Genomic DNA, 23928 nt, shown 5'->3' with positions numbered 1-23928 from the left:
TTATGGGTGCAAGCGCAAGATAATTCTCGAACGGAAATGCCGGTTCCGGCCAAAATTTGGCCTTCGTAATATTGTTTCCAAACTTAGTTTAAGTTCGTAGATAAGCCATATCGGTCCACTCCTTCAGGTACCTACCCCACAAAAGTTCAAAAATATTCCGAAAAATTGTGGGCACGATAACTCTTGATGGGAGTGACCGATTTGGTCCATACTTTACACATTCTCATAATATCTACCAGATATAGATCAGGTTCGAATATGGACTATATTTGTCCACTCCATCCCGTACCTCCCACACAAAATTTTGGATAAGTTCACTTTAAGACCTGCTATTGAATCACTTTGAGTTTTGTTGAAGCAACTTACATTCGCTGCCTCAATTACCATGGTAAAAGTTGTTTAAGGGGCAAGTCCATACTTCTTGAGAAAACAGCCCGAAGGGTGTAAAAACCCCCTATGGCACCCCATGGTCTATGTCGGTCCATTCCTTTAAGTACCTTTTCAGCAACATTTTTGAACTTTAATCCTAATCAACATTTTTGTCGGTTCATACTAGACCGAAATTTTGAAACCCCCTAAATACATAAGTTTTTTTGTGAAAAAGTGTTTCAATTTGCACAGGCTGAGGGTATATCTCTGTCGGCAAAGCCGACTGATACTTTTTAACTTGTTTTTTTTTTAATTTCTTTAAAGAACAATGTTTTTTCGTTAACGAAAAGTTATTCGAAACGATTCTGTCTTATAGTAAAATTATTTGGAATGATTTTTCATTATAGAAAAATTATTTGAAATTACTCTTCTTTATAGAAAAAATATTCGGAGTGTTTTTTAAAGAAAAAATTGTATAGAGAAGTTATTTCTTTTAACAAAAAGTGTTAGGAATTTCTTCAAATGTCGTTTATCGCCAAGATGCCGTTTTAGAGGTTCTGTATTCAGAAGAGACCCAACCCCGAAGTCGTCTACCGGATTGAAGTATTTTGTCCGAAATAAATACTATCCATATATTACAAGGAAAACATCTTAAAGGTTTATTTGTCATACAAAAGACATCCCCGGAATATTTCTGTTCTAAACTCAGTCAAATTGCATTTAATTTCTAATAGAAACACTTTAAAGGTCATTAATCCTTCCACATGCCCTTTTTTAAGTTCTTCTATCTAAGTAGAGCAATTTGAATGTCGTTTATGCCAAGAAATGCATCTCCAAAAGTAATTTTTCCACCTACATGACCTTATTCTATCCTTAGTAGAGCCTACTCTGAGGTCGTCTAACTGTACTTAGACCTTCCATCCTAAACCAATCTTGTTCTGTGGGAATTTATCCCAACGATAACCTCCTTAAATGTCATCTACGACAAGGAAAATCTCTTCATAAGTTATATAGTCAGAGAAGGCCCCCTGAGAAGGCTTCTATACTAAACAAAGCCTACATGAAAGTCATCGATTCAATGGGAAGACTCTTGAAAACTCATAAATATTAAAGAGGAGCTCTTCACACCTATGGCATTCTAAAAAATAACCTTTTTTAAATACCAGCTATTCGTACAGAAACCCATCAGAGGATTTCTGTACCACTCAGGACCTCTTTAAAATTCTTATCTTCACAGTCTTATCTCTGGTCTTCAATTCCAACGGGAGCCGTTTTGTATGCAGTGTTGTTAAAGTGACTGCTTTATATGTATTTTATCTCAAGCAGATCCTATTCAAATCCGACTCAGAGATCATTAGTCAACTAACCTAAAGAAAGCCCTTCAGAGTTAATTTGTTTCAATAGATATCAGCATTGTAATACTTCTATAATACAATTCGATGTCGATTTCATAAAAATTCTTGCAATATCATTCCTCTTGACGAAGACTGAAATACCCCTTCAGAAGTCTTCTTTTATTAAGGCTTCCTTTAAATAAGTCGTTTATGCTTTCTTAACATCAACCTGTTCTATGAACATGTATCCTAAATGAATTCCTCTCAGAAACCGTCTACACCACAAAGAATTTCTATATAGGAATTATGTTCAGGACCTAATTTCTGGTACTTCATCCAAGCGAAAGGAAACCCTTTCAAGGTCAGCCATCCAAGAAATGACCTTTTATTGGGTAATCTGTTCCAAAGAGAATATTCTCAAATACCATTTATTCTTTCTAAAATCGTCCCTTATTCAACGTGGAATTTCACATCACAGTTGGATGTCCTATCCCAAGCCAAATACTTGATATTCTATCACTACTAATGAGGTATTTCTGAAAGAGGTCGGTCGTCTTTATAGGTTATTTATTCCAACCGGTGTCGCTTTGAAGTAAAGCAATACTTAAGATGGTATCTAATACATATTATGCATCCTGAAAAGACTCTCGGTTATCGCATATTCAAACGAGAACCAAATAAAAACATTACTTACTTACTTAGCTGGCCCATTACAGAACATTTGTTCTATAGGCCGAACTAAGAAGAGATCTCCATTCCTCTCTATTTGTTGCTTTGCACTCTGGAATACCGCGCCTTTTCATCTCATCATCCACTTGTTTGCGCCATCTATTCCTTGGCCTGCCAATTCTGCGTGCACCGCCACGTGGCATGTATTCATACGCCTTTTTAGCGGGTTCATCATCGCTCATTCTTTTGATATGGCCTAGCCAACGCAATCGCTGCTTGTCGATACGTTTAACAATATTCATGTCGTTGTATAGCAGATACAGCTCGTGGTTCATGCGACGTCGATATTCACCGTCAACGCAGATTGGTCCGTAGATCTTTCGAAGAATTTTTCTCTCAAACACACCAAGCACTGCCATGTCTGCTTGCGCAAGTACCCAGGCTTCGGAGCCATACATCAGCACGGGTAGTATCAGTGTTTTGTAGAGCGTTATTTTTGTTTGACGAGATGTGGCTTTGTTTTTAAACTGCTTACTTAATCCAAAGTAGCATCTGTTGGCCAATACAATTCTTCTTTTTATTTCACAACAGATGTCGTTTGTTGTGTTGACGGAGGTGCCGAGGTAGACGAAGTCTTTTACTACCTCAATATTATAGGAACCAACTTCCACAGTCGGTCCGAGCTCAATGGACGCATTGCGCGTCGACACCATTAACTTGGTCTTCTCACCGTTTACCGCCAGACCCACTTTAGCAGATTCTCCTTCGACCTTCATAAAGGTATCAGTTACTTCTTTTACTGATCGGCCTATGATGTCTATATCATCAGCATAAGCAAGTAACATGTGACTATTGGTGTAGATTGTGCCACTTCTTTTGACGTTTGCCTCTCGTATAACCTTTTCTAGCAGGATGTTGAAGAGGTCACACGAAAGGCTGTCTCCTTGTCTGAAACCTCTTTTGGTACCAAACTCTTCGGAGAGGTTCTTTCCTATTTTAACTGAGGACCTCGTGTCAGTTAAAGTCATTTTACAAAGTCGGATGAGCTTTGCGGGAATACCAAATTCAGACATGGCTTGGAATACCTTTGAGCGCAGCGGACTGTCGAAGGCTGCTTTATAATCGACAAAAAGGTGGTAGGTGTCGATCTGCATCTCTTGGGTCTTCTCCAGGATTTGTCGCAGGGTAAATATCTGGTCAATGGTGGACTTGCCAGGTCTAAAGCCGCATTGGTATGGTCCAATAATCTCGTTGACCATTGGCTTTAGTCGTTCGCACAATATCCCTGACACGATCTTGTAGGCAATAGGGAGTAGACTTATGCCCCTATAGTTAAAGCATACAGTCTTATCTCCCTTCTTGTGGACGGGGCACAGGATACTCAGGTTCCAATCGTCGGGTACTCGTTCTTCCTGCCAGATGGTGCTAACTAGCTGATGAATACACCTTATCAGCGTGTCGCCTCCGGTTTTGAATAGCTCGGCTGGTAAGCCATCGGCCCCTGCTGCCTTATTATTCTTCAGCCGATTTATTGCTGTCTTTACCTCATCTTGGCTGGGCGGTATACATTCAATACCATCTTCTGGGATTGGGACTGTGGTATCTTCGTCGTCTTCGCTGCTATTGGATACCAACAGATTTGAAAAATGTTCTTTCCATATCCTGAGTACACTATCTGTATCAGTTACCAAATTACCTTGCTGGTCTCTACAGGAGGATGTGCCTGTACCAAAGCCATCAGTTTGATGCTTGACTCTTTGGTAGAATTTTCGGACTTCATTCTGGCTCCTGTACATCTCGATTTTTTCACACTCCCGCTTTTCCATCTCTCTCTTTTTCCTGCGGAAAAGACGTTTCTCCTCTCTCCTTTTCTCCCTGTATCTCTCTCGTGCGCTACGCGTTGCTACGGATTGTAAAGTAGCCTTATATGCCGCATTTTTCTCTTCGGTGGCAGCACGACACTCCTCATCATACCATGGATTCCTTGGTGGAGGTCTCTGGTATCCAAGTATGGATTTTGCGGCTGTTTGCATGGAGTGGGCAATGCTTTGCCATTGCGCTGATATGTTATCGGGATGAGGAGGGCTTTGATTAAGCAATTGGGCTAGTTGAGTGGAATATGCTGTGGCTATCTGTTGTGATTGCAGCTTACCGATGTCTAACTTTCGTGTTGTGTCTGTTCGTACTTTGTTTGCTACGTTTAAGCGGGTGCGTACCTTTGCTGCAACAAGGTAGTGGTCCGAATCAATGTTTGCGCCTCGGAACGATCGTACATCCAACACGCTCGATGAATGTCTTCCATCTATCACAACATGATCAATTTGGTTTCTTGTTTTCTGATCTGGAGACAGCCAGGTGCCCTTATGAATATCGAGATGATTAAATCTGGTACTGCTAACTACCATGTTTTTTGCAGCTGCAAAGTCTATCAGTCTCATACCATTGTCAGATGTTTCACTGTGGAGACTGAATTTCCCGACTGTTGGGCCAAAGATATTCTCCTTTCCAATTTTGGCATTAAAATCGCCTAGAATGATTTTAATGTCATGGGCAGGGCAACGGTCATATGTTTCATCTAAGCGCTCGTAAAATATATCTTTGGTCTGTTCGTCCTTTTCTTCAGTGGGAGCATGAGCGCAAATAAAGCTGATGTTGAAGAATTTAGCTTTTATTCGAATAGCAGCAAGTCTTTCATTCACTGGAGTGAAGCTGGATACAAGATGTTTTAGTCTCCGACTAACTACGAATCCACAACCAAACTCATGCTTTACGTCATGGCAGCTATAATACAGTGCGTCACCTTTAGGTGTTGTTGTGACGCCTTTCCCAATCCATCGTATTTCCTGTATGGCAGTAATATCGGTCTTGTACTTTTGAAGTACGTCTGCCAATGCGAAGACTGCACCTTCTCTATAAAGAGTGCGAACATTCCAGGTGCAGATTCGCAGATCATGGTCCTTAAAACGTTTGCGGGGTTCGTCAACTTTAGAGGGGTTTGTTTTTCTTTTCTTTCGTTTTTTCATAGTAGGCTGTTTTTTCTAGGGGAGGGTTACTAACCCGACGCCCAAACCCAAGTTTTTAACGTTCTTATGGGTGAACGCGCGGCACATGTTAGCTCACTACCTTTAACGGGTGTTAAAGGCAGTTCCCCAGGTGACACCACGGGGAGGTCAGTGTCCACTTGGGATGAAAGAGGGACCAAGATAAATCCTGGGCTTTGCCATGTTAAAACCGGTCAGGACCGTTCCTTGGTATCTTCCATCCCCTACGTCACCCTAAAAACATTGCTATGAAAAAAATAGCATCACCTTAACTTTTCTCTATGAAAATGTAGAAATAATTATTTATAATAAAGTACCCAAAAACAAATGTATGCCTACTTCTTCCCCTACTCTCCCATAGCTTCCCTAGCATCCATTGTCTTTACGATTCAAATTGTTTGCCACAAATGTGTCTCATAATCATTCCCTGAAAATAATCTTCAAGTTACTTAATTTAGAAAAAACAACAACAAATTATCATTTATTTTACCCTGAAGGTGTTTTGGCTGCCGGGCTGGCTTGCTGGCTGGCCGGTTGTTTCGGCCGTATGGCTGATCTTTGTCAAATGTGATTTATCATTGGCAATAAACGTTATGGACACTGTCCTCAGGGTATCATTATTTACAAATATCAAAGTGATGAATGAAGGTTTCAGCTTCTTGTGTTACCTTCCAAATGATGGCATCGCAGTGGTGTTGGTCTTGGGGATAGCAATGACGTGGGATTCGCAAACAGATAACAAACAGTTACCTGTTCCAAAGGAGAAGATAAAAGGAAACAACAAAAGTTTGTCCTAGAATCTTAGGTGTGCGTATGTGTGTGTGACAAACACTCTCATCAACCAGACCCCCTTCCAACCGCGCACACATGGGCATTCGTTTACATTCCTAGCCAATACGTCATTGGATGATGTATTACAACAAAGCAAAGGCAGAAAAAATAATACAAACTAAAGCAAGTCTCATAGAATTTAACAAAGTTCCAATGGGAACATTGGATATCTGCTACATCCTTGAAGCTTGTTTTCCATTCATCCATCCATTCATTCTTTCATTCATCCATCTATTCATTGTCCTGGCCTTTTCCTATGCGTGTATGTGGGTTATCAATCATTGTGACGAACAACAATAGTTTAGTTTCGTTTTTGTTTTCTTCTTTCAACTGACATTGCATTTGTTGTTGATGTAACGTTTTATTGTTACACTACCCTTCAACCCACCTCCTACTCTTCCCTCTTCTACTCCCCACCACAAGTGTGTTGATTTGCTACAATATTGAACAACTAGTCGCAACGCAACCACCAGCAGCGATACTAGCAGCTGCACTAGTATCGGGAATCCGCCGCACAAAAAAAAAGAGTTTACTTTTGCTGAAATGTACTCAGAATGTAAACAATTGGCGAAATATTTACCCAGGACTGAACAAGCAGCGCGCCTTAGCTTGTTAACTTCTTAACGCTGTTGTTGTTGTTATTGCTATCAGGCATTTTTGGTTATTTATTTTATTACAACAACAATAACAATAAATACGGCACAATACTAGCAACAAAATAATGTATTCGATATACTTTTTGTGAATTGAACAAAAGAAGTGGAAGAAGAAGAAAGGAATCGTATGTTGGTATTCTATGTTAAGTGGGATAACTGGGTTCAAGGCTAACAATAGTGAACGACTGCAAACAATTGGCTGGATGATAGAAGAGGTTTTGCGGGGAAGTGAAATGAAATTTCGCTAAACAACAGATATGCAAATACAACCCCAAATATCTGCAAGGACTTTCTATATAAGAGGAAACTGCAGGAAAGATCTCATATAAAAAAGAAGATATAGACCACAAGACCACTGTGTTTTCTGTAGAATAGAATGCCTCGTTATGTGTGTTCTATAGAAAGAAGAAGACCGCTGTAGCTGTTCCATAGCCGAGAAGAAGACCGCCGTAGCTGTTCTATAGCCGAGAAGACCTCAAAATAAAACCTCAGTTGGTTTTTTTTATAGAATAGGAGACCTCCGCAGTTTTTTTCTGTAGAGTAGAAGACCTCCGTAGAGGCAGAGAAGGCTCGTTAGGGGACTTCTATAAAAGATATGAGCTCGTTAGGGATCTGCTATACAAGGGAAGACCTCGTTAGGGGTCTCCTATAGAAGAAAATACCTCGTTAGGGATCTTCTATAGAATAGAAGAACTCGTCAGGGGTCTTCTATAGAATATAGGACCTCGTTAGGGGTCTTGCATAGAATAGAAGACTTCGTTAGCGGTCTTCTGTAGAATATAAGACCTCGTTAGGTGTCTTCTATAGCATAGAAGACCTCGTTAGGGGTATTTTATAGCATAAAATACCTCGTTAGGGGTCTTCTATGGAATAGAAGACCTCGTTAGGGTTCTTCTATAAAGTACAGCACCTCGCTAGGGACCTTCTATAGAAGGGAAGACCTCGCTAGGGGTCCTCTATAGAAGAAAATACCTCGTTAGGGGTCTTCTATAGAATAGAAGAACTCGTTAGGGGTCTTTTATAGAATATAGGACCTCGTTAGGGGTCTTCTATAGAATAGAAGACTTCGTTAGGGGTCTTCTGTAGCATAGAAGACCTCGTTAGGGTTCTTCTATAGAGTACAGCACCTCGTTATGGGTCTTCTATAGAAGGGAAGACCTCTTCTATAAAGTACAGCACCTCGCTAGGGACCTTCTATAGAAGGGAAGACCTCGCTAGGGGTCTTCTATAGAAGAAAATACCTCGTTAGGGGTCTTCTATAGAATAGAAGAACTCGTTAGGGGTCTTCTATGGAATATAAGACCTCGTTAGGGGTCTTCTACAGAATAAAAGATCTCTTTAAGGGTCTTCTATAGAATAGAAGATCTAGTTAGGTGTCTTCTATAGAAGGGAAGACCTCGTTAGGGGTTTTCTATAGAATAGAAGACCTCGTTAGAGGTTTCCACTAAAATGGAAGACCTCGTTAGGGGTCTTCTGTAGAATAGAAGACCTCTTTAGAGGTTTTCTATAGAACAGAAGACCTCGTTAGGGGTTTTCTATAGAATAGAAGAAGACCTCGTAAGGGAACTTTTATAGAAGTTAAGGTGTCTTCTATAAAACAGAAGACCTCGTTGAGTTTCTTCTATAGAATAGAAGACCTCGTTAGGGTTCTTCTATAAAATAGTAGACCTCCTTAGGGGTCTTCCATAGAATAGTAGACCTCGTTAGGGGACTTCTATAGAATAGAAGACCTTGTAAGGGGTCTTCCATAGAACAAAAAACCTCGTTAGGGGTCTTCTATAGAATAGAAGACCTCGTTAGGGGTACATTATAGCATAGAAGACCTCGTAAGGGGTCTTCTATAGCACAGAAGACCTCGTTGTGGGTCTTCTATAGAACAGAAGACCTCGTTAGGGGTATTTTACAGCATAAAGGACATCTTCAAGGGTCTTCTATAGAATAGAAGACCTCGTTATTGGTCTTCTATAGAATAGAAGACCTCGTTAGGGGTCATCTATAGAATAGTAGACCTCGTTAGGGGTCTTCCATAGAATAGTAGACCTCGTTAGGGGACTTCTATAGAATAAAAGACCTTGTTAGGGGTCTTCCATAGAACAGAAGACCTCGTTAGGGGTACCGTTAGAATAAAAGCCCTCGCAAGGAGTGTTATTTAAAATAGATGACCTCCGTAGATTTTCTTTAGAATAGCGGACTTCAGTAAGGATCTTCTTTAGAATAGAAGACCAGGTAAGGGGTTTTCTATACAACAGAAGTCCTGGTAAGGGGTCTTCTATTCTACAGAAGACCCCTAACGAGGTCTTCTATTCTATAGAAGACCCCTAACGAGGTCTTCTATTCTATAGAAGACCCCTAACGAGGTCTTCTATTCTATAGAAGACCCCTAACGAGGTCTTCTATTCTATAGAAGACCCCTAACGAGGTCTTCTATTCTATAGAAGACCCCTAACGAGGTCTTCTATTCTATAGAAGACCCCTAACGAGGTCTTCTATTCTATAGAAGACCCCTAACGAGGTCTTCTATTCTATAGAAGACCCCTAACGAGGTCTTCTATTCTATAGAAGACCCCTAACGAGGTCTTCTATTCTATAGAAGACCCCTAACGAGGTCTTCTATTCTATAGAAGACCCCTAACGAGGTCTTCTATTCTATAGAAGACCCCTAACGAGGTCTTCTATTCTATAGAAGACCCCTAACGAGGTCTTCTATTCTATAGAAGACCCCTAACGAGGTCTTCTATTCTATAGAAGACCCCTAACGAGGTCTTCTATTCTATAGAAGACCCCTAACGAGGTCTTCTATTCTATAGAAGACCCCTAACGAGGTCTTCTATTCTATAGAAGACCCCTAACGAGGTCTTCTATTCTAAAGAAGACCCCTAACGAGGTCTTCTATTCTATAGAAGACCCCTAACGAGGTCTTCTATTCTAAAGAAGACCCCTAACGAGGTCTTCTATTCTATAGAAGACCCCTAACGAGGTCTTCTATTCTATAGAAGACCCCTAACGAGGTCTTCTATTCTATAGAAGACCCCTAACGAGGTCTTCTATTCTATAGAAGACCCCTAACGAGGTCTTCTATTCTATAGAAGACCCCTAACGAGGTCTTCTATTCTATAGAAGACCCCTAACGAGGTCTTCTATTCTATAGAAGACCCCTAACGAGGTCTTCTATTCTATAGAAGACCCCTAACGAGGTCTTCTATTCTATAGAAGACCCCTAACGAGGTCTTCTATTCTATAGAAGACCCCTAACGAGGTCTTCTATTCTATAGAAGACCCCTAACGAGGTCTTCTATTCTATAGAAGACCCCTAACGAGGTCTTCTATTCTATAGAAGACCCCTAACGAGGTCTTCTATTCTATAGAAGACCCCTAACGAGGTCTTCTATTCTATAGAAGACCCCTAACGAGGTCTTCTATTCTATAGAAGACCCCTAACGAGGTCTTCTATTCTATAGAAGACCCCTAACGAGGTCTTCTATTCTATAGAAGACCCCTAACGAGGTCTTCTATTCTATAGAAGACCCCTAACGAGGTCTTCTATTCTATAGAAGACCCCTAACGAGGTCTTCTAATGTATAAAAGACCCCCAACGAGGAATTCTATGCTATAGAAGACCCTTGACGAGGTTAGGGGTCTTCTATAGCATAGAAGACCTCGCTTGGAGGTCTTCTGCAGAATAAAAAAATATTGTAGTGATCTTCTTTAGCAAACTTCAGTAGGGGTCTTTTTTTAGAACAAAAGCCCTCGTTAGGGGCCTTCTATGGCATAAAAGACCTCGTTATGGGTCTTCTATAGCATAGAAGACCTCGATAGGAGTCTTCTATAGCATAGAAGACCTCGTTAGGGGTCTTCTATAGCATAGAAGACCTCGTTAGTGTCATTCTATAGCATAGAAGACCTCGTTAGTGGCCTTCTATAGCATAGAAGACCTCGTTAGTGGCCTTCTATAGCATAAAAGACGTCGTTAGGGGTTTTTTATAGCATAAAAGACCTTATTAGGTGTATTTTATATCATAGAACACCCCGTTAGGCGTCTTCTATAGAATAGAGGACCTCGTTAGGGGCCTTCTATAGCATAAAAGGCGTCGTGAGGGGTCCTCTAAAGCATAGAAGACCTCGTTAGCTGTCTTCTTTAGAATAGAAGCCCTCGTTATTGGTCTACTATAGAATAGAAGACCTCGTTAGGGGCTTTCTATAGAATAAAAAAATGTAGTGATCTTCTTTAGAATAGCAAACTTCAGTAGTGCCCTTGTTGGGGTCTTCTATTGAATAAAAATCCTTTGTAGGTGTCCCAAAGCTTTCTATGGAATAGAAGCCCTCATAAGAGAAGTTAACCTCGTTAGGGGTCTTTATGCAATAAAAGCCCTTTGTTAGGGTTATATAGAAAATACGACCTCCTTAGGTGTCTTCTTCTGAAATAAAGCAGACATATCGACAAAGTGGTTGAGTTCCTGTTAAATTTTGAACTTTTGCTACGAAATTTACATTTTCGGTATCCTTTTAAGCTTATGAATACAAAAATCTTCAAATATAATCACCGCTACTGTTCTGTCTGCCATGGGAAGAGTTCAACGTTTTTTGTTTGTTATTAAGGCCAGCAAACAATACCCTCATTCGTATGTCGCAGTGGCCCTTACCTCACTAGTGTTGTATAAATAGATGAGGAGTATTAAAAGTTCCAAGAAGAGACTAGGGACAAATGATGGTTGTGTTTGGCTGGTTGCTTTTGTGTAACTGACTGGCGGTAGGAAGGGCGCTTTGATTGACTGTTGAGTATTTGTACTAGACTACTCCACAGTTAGAACATTTTTTGGTGTTTAACTATGGTGATGAACTTAGCACCAAACGCCATCAAGGATTATTAACAATGAAGGGTGATTATGGCCATCGTGAGTGGTGGTGATGAGAACGTCTAGAGTTTGCATAGCTCACCAATGAAAAATCTTACCACAGCTGTATTACATCAGGTATTGTTGTTGTTTATTTTATTGATTATGTTTGTTAAAGAAACGTAGCTGAAGTATTTTTGGCTTATATTTGGAGCATGAGAAAGTTGGCAGGGGTGGAGGTGAGGTGATGTAGGATGTATTGTTGTTCGAATACCAGTTATTTACTTAGGTTAAGTAAAACGGTTTCCTTTACCTATTTTATCATATAGATACTCAGTTTTTTGATTAAATGTATCCTTGCTGTCTATCGAATTTGGTTTTTGTGGGTATTTTCTTGTGAAATTTTTCATTATTGGAAGCCATAGAGGGGAAGGAAGTATGTCACTGCCAATACTCTAGTTGTTACCAAATATGTTCCCAAATTGTTTTTCCACATTTTCCATGCTCTAGAATTGTCTCTCGCTCTCCCTTCTCCAATTCCACAACCGTTCACTTTCTGCTTATTGAAATTAAAAACTTCATTGCAAGCAGCAGCACTCGCACACACACAGTTAACTACACTTCCGGTGCCTTTAGTGGGGGGTGTGGTTGACAATCAATAGTTTTTTCATTTTCGTTTACTCTGGCACTCTGTTGTGTTTTGCTTTTTTTTTTGGAAAACCTCAAAACACCGAGACTGAGTGAATGACTTTTGGGGGCAGGATTCAAGCGCCTTTACCTCCACATGCATGTGTGTGTGCGTGTGTTTGGCTGGTGTATGCACAGGTGGTGGCATTTCTGCCAAAATAGAAAACGTGCTTTGCATTGGCTTTTCGAAAAGCAAAAATGATTGCAAACTGCAGATGGTTGTGTGTACACAGCCATTAGTCTCTTCGCTATGCCATTGTTTATGTGGCTTCAAAAGTAATGGCAAATAACTGATATGCTGCACATGTATGTACACATACATATTGGAAATTTATGTTTGTATTAGTCTACGTAGGTGTGGGGCTGTGGGCTAAATAACAATCTTCTAAGGTAGAAGTATGGTAGCTTTATATCCTGCAGGCTATTTTCAAGGCAATATGCACTTCAGCTGTGTTTTTCCTGTGCAATTTTTCGAAGAATGTCAAATTATTTTGGCAGTGAAGTGAAGTGATAGAGGAAATGAAACCAAATGACATACATATATACTGGAGGAAAATATGTGCACTGCAAAATAAGATACCAAGCCACACAAACTTGAAAGTCTCACCAAGATTTCTGGGTGAACCCAAAGATCCAAAGAAGACAAGGATCGACCTCCGTAGGGATCTTCTATAAAATACAATACCTCCGGAGGGATCTTCTATAGAACAGAAAGCCTCCGTATGGGTCTGCTATAGAATAGAAAACCCACATATGGGTCTTCTGTAGAATAGAAGAACTCCGTAGGGGTCTTCTATAGAGTAGAAGACCTCAGTAGGGATCTTCTATAGAACAGAAGACCTCCGCAGGGGTTTTCTTTAATATAGAAGATCTCCGCAGGGGTTTGCTATTGTAAAGAAGACCTCCGCAGGAGTCTACTATAGAAAAGAAGACCTCCGTAAGGGGTCTTCTATAGAACAGAAGACCTCCGCAGGGGTTTTCTTTAATATAGAAGATCTCCGCAGGGGTTTGCAATTGTAAAGAAGACCTCCGCAGGGGTCTACTATAGAAAAGAAGACCTCCGCAGGGGTCTTCTATAGTATATGTGGTATATAAGACCTCCATAGGGGTCTGCTATGGTATATAAGTCCTCCATAGGGGTCTTATATTGTATAGAAGACCTCGGTAGGGTCTTCTATAGTATAGGAGACCTCCGGAGGGTCTCCGTAGGGGTCTTCTATAGAATAGAAGGACTCCGTGAGCTCTTCTATAGAACAGAATGCCTCCGTATGGCTCTTCTATAGAATAGAAGACCTCCATATGGGTCTTCTGCAGAATAGAAGACCTCCGTAGGAGTCTCATATAGAAGAGAGAACCTCCGTAGGGTCTTCTATAGTAAAGAAGACCTCCGGAGGTCTTCTTTGTATAGAAGACCTCCGTAAGGGTCTTCTATAGTATAGACGACCTCCGTAGGGGTCTGCTATTGTATATAAGACCTCCGTAGGGGTATTCTTTAGTACAGAAGACCTCCGTAGGGGTCTTCTATAGTATAGAAGACCTCCGTAAGGGTCTTCTATAGTATAGAAGACCTTCGTAAGGGTCTTCTATAGTATAGAAGACCTCCGTAAGGGTTTTCTATAGTATAGAAGACCTCCGTAAGGGTCTTCTGTAGTATAGAAGACCTCCGTAAGGGTTTTCTATAGTATAGAAGACCTCCGTAAGGGTCTTCTATAGTATAAAAACCTCTATAGGGGTCTTCTATAGTATAGAAGCCCTCCGTAAGAGTCTTCTATAGTATAGGAGACCTCCGTAAGGGTCTTCTATAGTATAGAATGCCTCCGTAAGGGACTTCTATAGTAGGAGAATAGAAAATCTCGTAATAATCTTCTATAGAATGGAAGATCTCGTTATGGTCTTCTATAAAATAGAAAACATCCGTAGAGGGCTTCTATAAGATAGATGAATGTAAGACCGCTCCAGGGGACTTCAATAGAATAGGGCAAAACCAAAGATATCTTCTATAGAAGAGGTTGCTACTTTATTACAATGAGAAGTGTTTTGCCACCTTTGAGAGTGTGATCTTCGATCACATTAAGAACGTTGGCCTATGACACATAGACTTATATTAGTTTCCTAGTCTTCTACAATAGTCCAATAGAAAACTTCTGGCCGCTTGTAATACCTTTTGGTCTTCAGTGCTACACCTTCATCTCCTTAAGACCTTTACTTACTTAGATGGCTTTATATTCTAAACAGAACGTTTTGTTCCATAAGCCGAACTAAGAATAGATTTCCAAGCACGCCGATCTTCTACTTAACTTCTCCACGTTTTGTGATATTATCTTCATGTTTATCCATCCTATTGACATGACTCAGCCAGGGTATCAGCAGACATTTTTAATTTTTATAAGATGATTGGTCTTCTTCTGCAAGACGTTTTGTCTTATATGTTAACTTTTGTTCTTCTATAGTACCTTTGATCTTTAAAATACCCATTTTTCCCCTGTAGGACCCATTCTATCAGAATTCCCTTATTTGTCAGTGTATCATCAACGAAAAAACTTCCCATTTTCAAATACAATAAGCACCACTATAGCTCTGGTTATATCCCTCATAAAGCTCTGTCGCACTCTCTTCTCCCCCCTTTAACGTTGACAACATTTGCCAGGAACAACAACATACGAGTAGATTGTTAACTAACATGAAACTAGTTTAAGCTTAAGGAAATTTACATACAAACACCCACATAGCAAACACCAACAACAAGGGAAAATTGGAAAACAAATGCCAATTTTCCCTGAAGATAAGTGCACAATTTTTTTTCGGATCAACATCCTCAACTCAATTCCACTCTATTCAAGTCATTGTCAGTTATAAGCAAATTATTGTTTCAAAAATTGATAGTCGTCAACGAAGTAAATGTTTTTATGGTAATTTGAAAATGAATATGAAATTTGCTACGGATTATAGCTTATTAGGTTCTAGGGTGGGAATGTAAAACAAGAAACTAGAGATGATGTTTCAAAGCCAGAAACAAAAGAGTAAAATTGAATAGTGTGGAAAATTGAAAAAAAATGGAGAAGGAACATAATGAGGAGGGATTAAAAATATGTTCCGATTAATGAAGTAGATTTTTTTCTAATTTGTTAAACACACAAAAAACCTTTATGGGAAGTCAAAACAGAAGCAGAGGTTGTAGTACCAACACAAGGATGACAAGACTAGGTAAGAACCATTCTCATCCTTGGTTGTTGAAAATTAATTAACATTTTATTGTTTTTAATTATTTTTTGTTCAGTTATTCTGCACAGTTTCATATTTTTCCAAGTTTTCTGCTGTGTCGAAGCTCAAAGACAAATGTTGTTTGAAACCACGTCAAAGATATGCTTTCCTCAGTCCTGAAAGGCGATTTTATTTTTTGTCTTATCATAAAAATTGGGCATAATTAATTATTCCATCAACACATTCAATCAGGCAGGCAAAAGTAGTTCTGCGAGGGTATTTGTCACATTCGGTCCAATATAGAGAGAGGTATAGAAGGAGAGTAAAAGTAAAGAGACTACTAAAACCTTCAGTGCTAGAGGCTTATGAAATGGGCATTTCAGACACAATAATTCGGGAAGTATTGACTACCCCTAGCAAAAATTTTAACACGAACCTAGCAGCAAACTTAACCTAAATTGAAGGGCAGAAATGTTTAGTTTTTGCGTAAGAGGTACCTTGAGATATACACCGAGCGTCTTGGAACTGCATATAATTTTGGGAGTCAGTCCTTTCGATAGTCAGAGTGCTAACCAGCCATTTCAGTTGGTTACGTTGGATTTCTTAGAACACTAGGGTCGTTAAAAACTTCCAAACAATACCTTAAACTGCACTTAGCACCATGTGAGGAAGGAGGAAGTTAAAGGAAGTTGTTGTACGATATAGAACTTCTTGGAGCTTTATTTACGTTTAGAAAAAAGTTTCCGATGTGCAAAGTTTCGATTGGTAAGTCACCTGCTAATCAGTCATATAAGTTGGTGGGCATGGTTTTTATGAGCTTCTGGGCCATTATCTCAGAAAATGTGGACTTCTCCTGAAGTTGTTGTTGTAACAGTTTTTATTATTATGTTTGTATGTTCGTTCTTCTTTTCAATCTGGCTCTGTAGTGGGATTCTTTAACTCATTTTTGCTGTTATTGATAATTGTCGGTAAAATTAAAATGCTTATAATTTCGACAATTATCGACATTTTTCGGTAAGTTAACGATGAATAAAAAGTAGTCGCTATCCTCTACCGACACAAACAGTGATGCCAACTTTTCTTTATGTTTTTAGTCATAATTTTGCGATTTAATTTTACCGATTTTTGTCGGTAACAGCAAAAATGAGTTACAGAATCCCACTACTGGTCTATATACTGTTCCAGGAAAGTGGCTATTTCGATGGGATGTAACCACAGATCCACTGGAGATAGATGATGATACATGTGTTTGTACCTTTGTAGTAGGCACGGACAGCATGTTGCAAAAAATTACAATGCGATACGAAACATGTCATTTAGCTGCAATTTTGCGAAATTTCATACGGACGGTACCCGAAGGGGTACCACCGCGGTGCGGAGGCAAGTAAGCACACTGTATGCCCCAGTTCGATTTCCAAGCCAGGTAACATCACATTTTCAATGGTGACAAAAGTACCCCTCAGTTGGTGACATTTCATGTGTATTTCAGTCATCTGAAACTTCTCTACAAGTGGTGACATAAGACACGCCATTCGGACTTGGTATAGCCAAAATTAGATTCCATATCATTGAGCTAAAATAAATCGGAATGCATTTTTTGATAAGAGAGAAGTCTCCTTGACAAAATCTACAGCAACAGCGACTTGTTATTTGCTTATACTGATGACATTGACATCATGGGACGATCAGTAAAGGAAGTAACTGATACCTGCAAAAAGGTCGAAGGAGAATCAGCAAAAGTGCGTCTGCCGGTAAACGGCGAAAAGACAAAGTTGATGGTGTCGACGCTCAATGCGTCCATAGAGCAGGGACCGACAGTGGAAGTTGGTTCCTATAATTTTGAGGTAGTAAAAGACTTCGTCTACCTCGGCACCATCATAAACACAACAAACAAAATCAGTTGTGAAATAAAACGAAGAATTGTATTGGCTAACAGATGCCACTTTGGCTTAAGTAAGCAGTTTAAAGACAAAGCGACATCTCGTCAAACAAAAACAACGCTTTACAAGACACTGATTCTACCCGTGCTAATTAATGTATGGTTCTGAAGCTTGGGTACTTGCGCAAGAAGATAAGACAGTGTTTGCTGTGTTTGAGAGAAAAATTCTTCGAAAGATCAACGGACATCAGTATAGATAAACGTATCGAGATGCAACGATTGCGTTGGCTAGGCCATATCATAGGAATGAGCGACGATGAACCCGCTAAAAAGGCGTTTAAATATGGGCCACATAGCGGCCCAGCAAACCAATCGTACCGACATCTTAACGAAATCGGAACAAAATTCGGACGATACGTCCGATGTCTGATCCGAAATATTGACGATATCTTAACGAAAGTTGCATGAAGTGGTTGACATAATTTCGGAACGAAATGTCGGAACGACATCGTATCGATTTCGATCCGATTTCGTAACGAAATCTGAAGAAAATCCTTGGGAAATTCGGAAATGAAATTTCTTTCCGACATTCGTTCCGAAATCGGAACGAAATCGGTAAAAAATCTGAACTATTTCCGCTCCAATCGTTTAGAAATCGTAACGAAATCTGAACGACGTTGCTTCCGAAATTGTTCAGACGTGTCGGACATCCGACATTTGGTTTGCTGGGGGTGCACGCAGAATTGGCAGTCCAAGGCTTCGATGGATGACGAGATGAAAAAGCGCGGTATTCCAGAAACCCAAAGCAACAGAGAGAATTAGAGATCTTTTCTCAGTTCGGCTTATGGAACAAATATTCTGTAATGACCCAGCTCTTCCCCACGGATGGTTTGTAGGAAGATATGTATGTATGGACCTGATCTCTATCTTTAAAAAATATTACGAAATTGTTAAGTTTGGACCAAATCCGTTACTGTCCTCGAGAGTTATAGAAGCCATAATTTTAGCGACAATTTAATGTTGTTGTTTTAGCAGCTTAGAAGCCTACCTAAAGCATAGGTTTGATGCTGCGTTGGCAGCCGCTGGCCGAAACACTGTGATATCGGATCAAACTGGTACGAAAGAATCCGCTGCCTTAAGATTGCGAAAAATTTTGGACTTTTGTGGTGGAGCTATAAACTTGATCTAAGTTTGGGCTAAATATTACATTACAAGGCCCAAATTTTGGTGCGCACCATCCAGCTATACAAACAGATGGACTGGCCGCACACAAAACCCATTTTTTGTTGTCACCGATTGAAACTAATATTGGAAGGTGTGGGTGTGACGTGCTCCTAAAGACGAAAAATGTTTCCCCACTTTAAAAAATACGCAATTTTTGCAAATTTCTGGAGAAAAAAACAGCTATTTCTCAGAAACTATAACAGATATTGTGTTCATTGTTGTTTTTTTTTTTTTTTTTTTTTTTTTTTTTTTTTTTTTTTTGGTAGGTAGGTAGGATTGTTGCCTTTAAGAGCTGCATTCTTAAATTAAAGTATCGTTTACACGAAGTGAGCTATTTTATTTTTTCTCAGGTACTAAATTTTATTGAAATTCTAAGTTTAGTGGACTAGAACTTTTAGAGAACAGCTTGGAATTATGTTCCGTTTTCACAGAATGATGCCCGAGAGTGTCCTATTTCAGCCCATATGGACTTTTTTGCTCAGTTCAATCCCAGGAATCAGAAACGCGAATGACCCATTAAGGTTTTTTTCCTTCCATACAAATCGCCCCTGCCTAGTGTAGGTATTGAGATACGATTCTAGACAAGACACTAGGCTGACTTTGACAGGAAAAAGTCTTCAAAAATACTCCATATCTGTTAATTTGCAATAATGTCCGTATAAATAGAAGTTATCAGAACTCCAACTTTGTCTTCCAGCCTTTATTCACATCTGATATGTCTGATGAGCTGACTAACCACCAGCGAAACGATCTTAGCATATAGGTTGGGTGTGTGGTACGTCGCTAGAATTCACTTTTTCAATACAAACTCCATAGGTCATGATGCTCTATTAATTCAATTAATTAAAAACTTAAATCTTGTAGTCGGCTTCATCGACTATCCAGGGCTGAAAGTCTCAAATGCCTGGTCAACTTCCCTCATTACACTTTAAGAAACATTTCTAAGGCAAGGAGGGTTTTGTACAAGTAGCCAGGTTAGAAGCCTCAAAACCCAGGCCGAATGTCTGCATTTGAATAATTATAACCAAACAAGATATGTGAGTCGTTTTCTATTTCAAGATGATTGGACATAATTTCCATTGGCAGTAATGTCCGCGCATAGAATCGGGCATTAGTTCCAAACATGTTGGGTGCTATGTCCTACATCGAATTGCATTGGGAGTTACGTCCGTTGGGTTGGGACCTTTTACCTGGTTCCAGATTCCCCAAAAGTACAAAGAGATTATTTCCCACTGTATGGTATGTGGCTACTATTAACCCTTTTAGGCTTCCCCCAAGATATGCTTACTTTCTAAACCCTTGTGGAATTTTATTAGGTCTTTTAGTATTTAAAAACCCTTTTTAGTCCGATTAATTTCTGGGATGCTGAACTTTTTAAATCCTTAATTTTTTGTAAAATTGTTATCACCGACAATGCTGGGAAGTTGTCGATTTTCTTCATTGGTTATATATTACTCAAATATCAAATACATCAAATAGGATTGGGAGTTATATTCTTTGGGAGTAATTTCAAGGCAGCTATATATTTCCTACTCACCAATTCGAATTTCTGATCGGTTATAAAACAACATGTAATTATCCCCGAAACGAATATCCCCGAAACTGCAAAAGAGAGATTTCTTACTGCAAGACATGCAATTCTCTCTAAGCCCCTTTAGGCTTTCCATGAGAATTTTTTAATTGATTAAGAAACCCCTTTGGAATTTTATAAGACCTTCAAGAAACCTATTAATTCTGAAAGGAATTGTAGTCTTGTTAAAATATGCTAAAGAAAATTGCCTCCATTTGGGATGCTTTGTAAAATCCAATTTTATCACCGAAGATGCTGGTAAGTAGTCTGCCTCCTTCACAAGTTATCCATTACTCAAACTCTTTCATATCCGTTCTTCAAACACAAAATTAAGTACTTAGCCTAAGTTATTGTGCGAAAAAACAATCCAACAACCAATCACATTTATTTTATAGCCTTGATTCCATTGCACAAAGAGAGAAAGAAAAATGGCCAACTTAAAAAGGACACTTAGCTGTATCCGTTTGCTGCTTTTCTATTTGCCATCTCTATTTTCTCATTGATTTTTATCATCTTCAGTATCTGTGGCTATAATGCCATTACTTAAAACATTTTCAGAGGATATTGCCTAAAAGAATCTCTGACTCTCTGCTCACATGTACTTCTAAAATGGAGCTGACCCCATGTGTGTGTGCGCCTATGTGTGTATAAAGCTGATTGTACCAAGTATGCCATTGGCTCAAAGTGTGTAAATCGACTACTAATCCTTTAAGTAATACAATACCATTAATTTGTTGCCATACTACATGACTATGCAATCAAAATCTGTCTATTCTGCTACTCAAACAGCAATACAAATAGATTCAAATACACAGGAATGATCAGAGATGGGCATACAACCCATGAAAGAAAAAGGAGCTTGAGGAGCAGTATTGGCTTATTGGTTAGTTTTTGGTAGTTGAAATATTTGCTGTGCTAGAACCTATGGGCTCCTATAAGACATTTGATTCTCAATATGAACTTTGACCTTCTATGACATCTTTGGTCCAATATAGGTCCTTGGTCCTTTTTAAACTATATTGGTCTTGGTATCAGGCCTTTGTTATTCTATAGTCCTCCATAAGACCTTTGGTCCTCCATAAGACCGATGATATTCAGTAAGACCTTTAGTCTTTAAAAACATCTTTGGTCTTCCATAAGACTTTTGGACTTCCTTCAGATCTTTGATTGAAAAAAGGGTGCTTCTATAGACCATTTCTGAAAGAAATGGTGCTTCTATAGACCCTTTCTGAAAGAAAAGGCGCTTCTATAGACCCTTGCTGAAAGAAAAGGTGCTTCTTTAGACTCTTTTGAAAGAAAAGGTGCTTCTATAGACCCTTTCTGAAAGAAAAGGTGGTTCTATAGACCCTTTCTGAAAGAAAAGGTGCTTCTATAGACCCTTTCTGAAAGAAAAGGTGCTTCTGTAGACCCTTTCTGTAAGAAAAGGTGCTTCTATAGACCCTTTCTGAAAGAAAAGGTGCTTCTATAGACCCTTTCTGAAAGAAAAGGTGCTTCTATAGACCCTTTCTCAAAGAAAAGGTGCTTCTATAGACCCTTTCTGAAAGAAAAGGTGCTTCTATAGACCCTTTCTGAAAGAAAAGGTGCTTCTATAGACCCTTTCTGAAAGAAAAGGTGCTTCTATAGACCCTTTCTGAAAGAAAAGGTGCTTCTATAGACCCTTTCTGAAAGAAAAGGTGCTTCTATAGACCCTTTCTGAAAGAAAAGGTGCTTCTATAGACCCTTTCTGATGGAAAGAGTGCCTTTTCTACAAGAAAGAGTGCTTCTATAGACCCTTTCTGAAATAAAGGGTGCTTCTATAGACCCTTTCTGAAATAAAGGGTGCTTCTATAGACCTTTTCTGAAATAAAGGGTGCTTCTATAGACCCTTTCTGAAATAAAGGGTGCTTCTATAGACCCTTTCTGAAAGAAAAGGTGCTTCTATAGACCCTTTCTGAAAGAAAAGGTGCATCTGTAGACCCTTTCTGAAAGAAAAGGTGCTTCTATAGACCCTTTCTGAAAGAAAAGGTGCTTCTATAGACCCTTTCTGAAAGAAAAGGTGCTTCTATAGACCCTTTCTGAAAGAAAAGGTGCTTCTATAGACCCTTTCTGAAAGAAAAGGTGCTTCTATAGACCCTTTCTGAAAGAAAAGGTGCTTCTATAGACCCTTTCTGAAAGAAAAGGTGCTTCTATAGACCCTTTCTGAAAGAAAAGGTGCTTCTATAGACCCTTTCTGAAAGAAAAGGTGCTTCTATAGACCCTTTCTGAAAGAAAAGGTGCTTCTATAGACCCTTTCTGAAAGAAAAGGTGCTTCTATAGACCCTTTCTGAAAGAAAAGGTGCTTCTATAGACCCTTTCTGAAAGAAAAGGTGCTTCTATAGACCCTTTCTGATGGAAAGAGTGCCTTTTCTACAAGAAAGAGTGCTTCTATAGACCCTTTCTGAAATAAAAGGTGCTTCTATAGACCCTTTCTGAAATAAAGGGTGCTTCTATAGACCATTTCTGAAATAAAGGGTGCTTCTATAGACCTTTTCTGAAATAAAGGGTGCTTCTATAGACCCTTTCTGAAATAAAAGGTGCTTCTATAGACCCTTTCTGAAAGAAAAGGTGCTTCTATAGACCCTTTCTGAAAGAAAAGGTGCTTCTATAGACCCTTTCTGAAAGAAAAGGTGCTTCTATAGACCCTTTCTGAAAGAAAAGGTGCTTCTATAGACCCTTTCTGAAAGAAAAGGTGCTTCTATAGACCCTTTCTGAAAGAAAAGGTGCTTCTATAGACCCTTTCTGAAGGAAAAGGTGCTTCTATAGACCCTTTCTGAAGGAAAAGGTGCTTCTATAGACCCTTTCTGATGGAAAGAGTGCCTTTTCTACAAGAAAGAGTGCTTCTATAGACCCTTTCTGAAATAAAGGGTGCTTCTATAGACCCTTTCTGAAATAAAGGGTGCTTCTATAGACCCTTTCTGAAATAAAGGGTGCTTCTATAGACCCTTTCTGAAATAAAGGGTGCTTCTATAGACCCTTTATGAAATAAAGGGTGCTTCTATAGACCCTTTCTGAAATAAAGGGTGTTTCTATAGACCCTTTCTGAAATAAAGGGTGCTTCTATAGACCCTTTCTGAAATAAAGGGTGCTTCTATAGACCCTTTCTGAAATAAAGGGTGCTTCTATAGACCCTTTCTGAAATAAAGGGTGCTTCTATAGACCCTTTCTGAAATAAAGGGTGCTTCTATAGACCCTTTCTGAAATAAAGGGTGCTTCTATAGACCCTTTCTGAAATAAAGGGTGCTTCTATAGACCCTTTCTGAAATAAAGGGTGCTTCTATAGACCCTTTCTGAAATAAAGGGTGCTTCTATAGACCCTTTCTGAAATAAAGGGTGCTTCTATAGACCCTTTCTGAAATAAAGGGTGCTTCTATAGACCCTTTCTGAAATAAAGGGTGCTTCTATAGACCCTTTCTGAAATAAAGGGTGCTTCTATAGACCCTTTCTGAAATAAAGGGTGCTTCTATAGACCCTTTCTGAAATAAAGGGTGCTTCTATAGAACCTTTCTGAAATAAAGGGTGCTTCTATAGACCCTTTCTGAAATAAAGGGTGCTTCTATAGACCCTTTCTGAAATAAAGGGTGCTTCTATAGAACCTTTCGGAAATAAAGGGTGCTTCT

The 23928-nt window shown here is 39.3% G+C and overlaps 1 protein-coding gene across 8 annotated transcripts in view; it reads right to left on the bottom strand.

Annotated features, from left to right (window-relative positions):
• Positions 1–23928, bottom strand: part of Pde9 (phosphodiesterase 9) — a 404593-nt gene that overhangs the window by 184167 nt on the left and 196498 nt on the right. Inside the window, exon 1 of one of the 8 annotated variants that reach the window (XM_073977858.1) lies at positions 2398–5648. The exons of the other annotated variants lie outside the window; for them this stretch is intronic. The gene's annotated coding sequence lies outside the window, so the exon portion shown is untranslated. Of the gene's footprint in view, positions 1–2397; positions 5649–23928 lie in introns of those variants that run through there. 8 annotated transcript variants of the gene reach the window in all.

This window comes from Musca autumnalis, unplaced genomic scaffold (genome assembly GCF_047663935.1).
Source record: "Musca autumnalis isolate F117 unplaced genomic scaffold, ASM4766393v1 scaffold_3, whole genome shotgun sequence".
Lineage (NCBI taxonomy): Eukaryota > Metazoa > Arthropoda > Insecta > Diptera > Muscidae > Musca > Musca autumnalis.
Note: the sequence above shows the minus strand (reverse complement) of the source record. Positions and strands in the feature narration are given on the sequence as shown.